Source organism: Ambystoma mexicanum, chromosome 5p (assembly GCF_040938575.1).
Source record: "Ambystoma mexicanum isolate Mex_15411 chromosome 5p, UKY_AmexF1_1, whole genome shotgun sequence".
Lineage (NCBI taxonomy): Eukaryota > Metazoa > Chordata > Amphibia > Caudata > Ambystomatidae > Ambystoma > Ambystoma mexicanum.
This window is the reverse complement of record NC_090930.1, coordinates 273,928,086-273,934,085: the sequence shown is the minus strand read 5'-3', so window position 1 is coordinate 273,934,085 and position 6,000 is coordinate 273,928,086. Positions and strand designations below refer to the sequence as shown.

Sequence of the window (6,000 nt, the reverse complement as noted above, 5' to 3'; positions counted from 1 at the left end):
CGAATGCGTGGCAGTACAAGGGCTGGGGTTGGCCTTAGTAAAGCAGCGCGTGATGCTTGGAGGCTGGCTTCTCACGCCAACCCTTGAATTGCGGTACTTTCATGTTACTGCTTTTTAAAGACTCGCCCCATCACTTCTACAGTTCAGGGAGTAGCTCAAACCCTCCTCTTCAAGGAATGGCTCCTCCCTAACAACTAGGTCCACACAGCCTGTACTCCCCACCCTACCTGAGCCTCATTGATCTGCTCCCCACTGTGTCCTCCCATGGCTGCTTGTAGATCCCTTGCTGCAAATTGCCCACTCTCGCCCTCCCATTAGGTCCCTGCTCCCTTTTCCTCTGCCTCCCTCACTGTGTTCTTCCCCTTATGACTGTAAAGCACTGCGTTCCTTCCCAAAGCTAGGTCCGCGCTAAATAAATAAATAAATATCATAATAATGATAATACAAAGCATATCTGCATAAGAGAATTTGCAAGTTCGTTTACTTGAGTGTTGCATAATATAAAAAGAAAAGCAAACGTGTTTTTTCCCTGACAGAAACGCTTGGAAAAAACAGCTGACGCTTTAAGATATTTTCCAAGTCAAGGACGACCCACATCTACAGCATTACAATTCGGGGCAAGGTAATGTTGCTTTCTGGGGGGCGCAATATTTTTTGCACACACAACCAAGGAACGTCACAAAACGTTCAAATAAATGCAGTAAAGAAACATTACATAAAAGTCAGCGTTCAAGGGCAGTCCATGTTAAAATATGCAGGCGAGCACTGACCTGCCCACAGACAGCCCGGCTCACGTTTCTGTGCAGCCAGGTTGCCATGGCAGCAGTCTTCCGTGCATTACAGCAAGCATTGCCTAGAGAGAATTGCACAAAACATCGGCGTGATAATAAAATGTCGCGAATGTATTGTTAGTGCATAAATCGTACCCCGTGAAAGGCGTCTAAGGATTATTCCCCTGTATTTATTGATTAATCTAAACATGCCAGCTTTTACACGTGCTCTATTCGCCACTTTTGATTGGTCGGGCGGGTTCCTCCAGAGCTTGCCATTGGTCGCCCCTCATGTCGCCGTAGTTACACTGTGTTCAAACAGTCTTTCGGGCAATCCTGGAGATAATGCGTGGAAGGTGAGTGGATGAGTCGAAGGGCTGCAGCCCCCAAGCCCCCCTACACTGGCGTGCGGTAGGTGTCGCTTATGATGTGTTCATTTCCGTGCCGATTCGGACATCCGTCTAGGCTGCAGCACTCTGGGAAGCAATGGCACAGGATATAGTTAAAAGGCAAAACAACATAGGAGGAAATCAAATAAACGCGTTCCGTCCCAGACTGTCGACAGCTTTTTAAGAGAATGCGCTCGTGCACATGGGATGGAGAGCGAGTGGCATACCTCAGGGCGCTTCATTCGGTCCAGGGCCTCTGTCGTGTGTATTGAACACATCTGGCAACCTTTGAAGTTGCCCTGCCAGTCCACCCAAGACATAGCGTGAGTCCCTAGAAGTGATGGTGTGGTCTAGGAAAGGAGTCAGGGCGACCACCCGAAGCTGTAATGTAAATCACAAAATGTGCAGCTTAATAGACACTGTGACATTGTCACAAATGTTATGTTATGTTAAAGGTACTTGTATAGCGCACCGTCAACAACGGAACTGGTCCCCAGGTGCTCTGGCGGATCTGTAAACAGGAAGGATGGTTATGGTTAGTCTGGAGGAGGGGAGCAGGAGAGTGGGAGATGTGGTGTGCTGTTGGCAGTTTCAGCTAGGTATACACCGAGTGCTGGGCTTTGGTGCTAGTATCGGATCGGGCGAGGCCTCGAGTGCTGTGGGTGATGTTTATGTGTTATTGACGCGGTGTGGTAAAGTGCGTGCGGATTGCTGGGAGAGAGATGGTTGTGTGGCTAAGTGTGGGTTAAGTAAGCAGAGGATTGAGGGTTGGGTTAATGGGGTCTGTATCCTGATTCAGGTGCTTATGGTTCCATTAGAGTTGCATATCTGTGGGTTAGGTTGTTGCTGGTTCCTCGTAGGCCGAATCGCTTTCTTGGTTCTGCGCTGATCCAGCTGTATCATAGTGAGTATTGTTTCGATTGGTAGGTGCGTCGGAACCTTCTCTTCGGGTGTTGGACTAGGTAGGTAATATCTATTCTCAGGTAATGTAGTGTGACACTGGTCGGTCTAGGCTTTGAACGGTTCAGGGTCAGCGGGGTGTTGATGTGGCGTCCTCGTACATCCGTCTTGGTGAGCTTGTGTATTCAGTTGTTCGTTTCCTTCTGTCCTGCCTGTCTTTCCGTTGGTTCTTTGGATTCCGTGGGGTGGACAACCTTGGGGCTATTGTTTAATTGTAGTTTTTTTGTGTGGTGGGGCATTGTGCTTCCTGCAATGTGTATTGGTGGACTGTGTAGTGATGAAACATTCTGTTTCTCAACCACTGGATTGGGGCTCGTGGTGCAGTGCTTCCCTTCCCTCTCTATATTTTGTCCTTAGCGCTGTTGGAGATGGTTATAATTTAAGATCATGGTCCTCTTGATGATTCGTCCTAGTGTTTCTGTCTTTGTCTTGCTATGTTTATGGTCTTTGGTCGTATTGCGGCTGTCTCTCGTTCAGTCGTTTAGTATGTCGTGGGATATTTACCTTGGGTTTTTCCCCATTGGTTGATCAGTGTGTATCAGGGTCTCTCTACGTTCATTGATGTTTTTGTTGTGTGTGTGCCCCTTTTTGCCGGTCTTTCTAGTTATGACGTGAAGAGCCAGGTTTTGAGTAATTTCCTGAATAATAGGTGGTTTCTTGTGTTACGTATGTATTTTGGAAGGTCGTTCCAGGTTTTCGGGACTTGGTGAGAGAAGGAGGATCCTCCAAGTTTTCTTTTGTTGTAGGGTTTCGGTTCCAGGCGGATATCCATGCTTGATCTGAGCGTTCTTGTTGGTTGATGTAGGCGCAGTTTGTCTCTTAGGAACTCAGCGCCTTCGTTGTGTACTGCTCTGTGCGTAATGCACATTGTTTTGAATTTTATTTGTTTGTTTATTGGTAGCCAATGTAGTATTTTCAGCGCTGGTGCAGTGTGTTCTCTTCGGGGTAGTTTCAGGAGTAGTCTGGCTGCCGCGTTTTGAATGCGTTATAGTTTTTTTAAGAGTCGTTCAGGCATGCCTAGGTATAGGCTATTGGCGTAGTCTACTTTGGACATGACAAGGGCGATGATGGTGGTTGTTTTGTTGGCGAATGATAGGAACGGTAAGATCCTCTTTGCTGCTCGCAGGAGGAAGAAGTATTTCTTGAGGAGAGCGTTTACTTGTGGCTCTAGCGTGAGATTATTGTCCATCAAGACGCCCAGGTTTTTGACAATCGGCGAGGGTGCTGGGGTTGCCCCGAGCTCCCTTGGCCAAGAGATGAATTGGTTTTCTCCTCCATTTTTGTGACTATCATTATTTCAGTTTTGCCTGGGCTGATTTTGAGGGAGTTGGAGTTCATCCAGAAGAATACATTGCAGAGGCAGTTTTCTAGCATTGAGTTTATTTCCGGGTTGTCTTGTATTTTGAAGATCATTTGTGTATCGTCAGCATAGTTGTAGCAGGTGAGGCCGTGGCTTTTGATGATTTTGATAAGTAGATACAGGTAGATGCTGAATAGTAGCGGGGAGAAGGATTATCCTTGTGGTACTCCACAGGTGGAATCTCTCTGGCTGGATTTGAAGGGTTTCATCCATACGGTTTCCGTTGTGTTTGTTAGGAAAGATTTGATCCATAGTAGGGCGTTGTCTGTTATTCCAAGTCCTTCTAATCTCATTATGAGGGTGTCATGGTTGACTGTGTCGAATGCTGCCGATAGGTCTAGGAGTATCAAGGCAGTGCTGTTGTCCGAGTCTGTGTTGATTTTTTAGATCGTCCCATATTGAGAGTAGAGCTGATTCCTTTCCTCTCAGTGGTCTGAAGCCAACTTGTGCCTGCTATAGTAGGCCGTGCTCTTCTATAAACTCTTGGGTTGTTTTGTATATGTACGTTTCGAGCAGCTTGGCTGTGTACGGGATGTTGGAGATGGGTCTGTAGTTGGAGAGGTCCTCTACATTTCCCACTGTATCTTTGAGTAGTGGCCTGATGTATGCAGTTTTGAAGGCTTGTGGCACTTTCCCAGTTGCAATGGATTGGTTGAGGACGTTCCTGTGAAATTCCATGGGCGTTCCTTGTTTAAGAATCGATTTGTATATGTCTGGTGGGCAGGGGTCTTCGGCAGACCCTGAGTTATTGCTTTCATTCACCAGTTTGATGAATGTCTCCACTTATATTTCTGGAAAGCTTTGTAGTTTGTTTGGGTGTTCCTCCTGGGTGTAGGCAGGGGTCGTGGTATGATCAGACAGTCTGCTTTGTATCGTTTGTTGGATGTTGGTGATTTTGTTTTTGAAGTGGTCTGCGAGGTCATTGCAAAGTTTTGAGGACGGAGGGTTTTTTATTTCGTTTATGATTTTGAAGAGTTCTTTTTTGGGTGTTTGGTGCTTCGAGGATTCGGTTGTCGTAGTGTTAACTCTTTGCTTTTTGTATTTCCTTTTTGTATGCCAGGTTGTGTTGTAGGAATTTCAGTTTGTTCGCCGCATCATTTTGTTTTCTCCAATCATGTTCTAGTCTTCGGTTTTTCCTTTTCATGGTGCTAAGTAGTGGGGAGAACCATTTTGCCACTGCCCGTTTATGAGAAGAAGTGAAGGGTTTTTTCTTTGGCGATGTTGTCTATAGTAGTTGTGATCCAGGAATGCAGCAGGGTTACTTTTTTTGTCCAGGTCATCTTCTTCCATGAATGTTGGGTGTGGTTTGCTTAGCTCCAGGAGTTCACTCAGGTTGGAGTTTTTGATGGTTCTCCAATTTCTTTTCATGGTGTTCGTTGTTTTGTCCGGTTGACTGTTTGTTGGGGTGGTCATTTTGATTACGAAGGGGATGATGAGGTGGTCGCTCCAGGGTATTGATATTGGGGGTGCTGTGGTAAGGAGTAGTTTGTTTGCGAATATTGCGTCAAGTGTATGCCCTGCCGAGTGGGTTGCTCCTTTGACTAGTTGTTGTAGGTTCATTGCTGCTAGTTGGCTGGTTAGCGATTTTTGGATGGTTGTTGTTTCTCCTTCGAACCAGATGTTGAAGTCTCCGAGGACTATCAGGTGATTGTGTTTGATGGCTAGGACGGTGATTGCTTCTGTGAAGGCGTCTACGAAAGTTGCATCATAGGTTGGTGGTCTATATATTAGTATGCATTGCCCATTCAACCCTCTGTGGCAAAATGGCAGCTCTCCAGCAGGTTTGCTCTCTAGCAGACGAACTGAAGGCACACACGTGGGTGACTGAGAAAAGAGACAATGGGCCTCATCACGAGGTAGGAGGTAGCAATGGTGCTATAAGTACCACGACTACCCCCTTACCGCATACCGGGTCCGGTTTCTCAGAATGGGTACTTACCGGGTCATTCCAACCTTGGAGGACCCGCTAAGTCCCCATTCTGAGAACCATTCCCCATTCTCATTTGAGCCCCCATAGGGCTCAATGGGAATGGGGAAGTAGCTAATAACGGTACCGCAATTTGCGGTACCATTATTAGCTCTGAAGTCCCTTAGTCGGTCGCGTCCTTAACAACTGGTCAGACCAGGCGTTAAGGAAGGGACCCGCTAAGGGACCTCGGAATATGGAGGTAAGGGATAACCAGCATCCTTACCGGTGCCGGTAATCCCTTACCTCCTACCTTGTAATGAAGCCCAATGCCTCGGATCCTTAGATTTTACCTACAACTTGAGACTTAGGGTCTAATCCTGAAGGTTCCCTGTGGCAGTGGAGTTTCACTACACCTCAAATTCTGCAGTAGAGGGGAATTAGCAAGCGAATGCCATGTGAAGCATTGTGCAGTGTTGCACTGTGTGCCTGGGCATTCTGTCTGATGGTTCATCTGATAGATATATTCATGAGCTGGTGAAAGAACTAGGCAAACAAGGCAGCTGCTTAGGGTGCCGGCCAGCAGGGGGTGCCAAAAATCTGGTTTTTACTCTC

The 6,000-nt window shown here is 46.8% G+C and overlaps 1 protein-coding gene across 2 annotated transcripts in view; it reads left to right on the top strand.

Moving 5' to 3' along the window:
* The first annotated feature begins 1,026 nt into the window (after positions 1-1,026).
* AKAP14 (A-kinase anchoring protein 14) overlaps positions 1,027-6,000 on the top strand; it is a 345,387-nt gene continuing 340,413 nt past the window's right edge. For both annotated transcript variants that reach the window (XM_069612691.1, XM_069612689.1), the window contains exon 1: positions 1,027-1,126. The gene's annotated coding sequence lies outside the window, so the exon portion shown is untranslated. The remainder of the gene's footprint in view (positions 1,127-6,000) is intronic.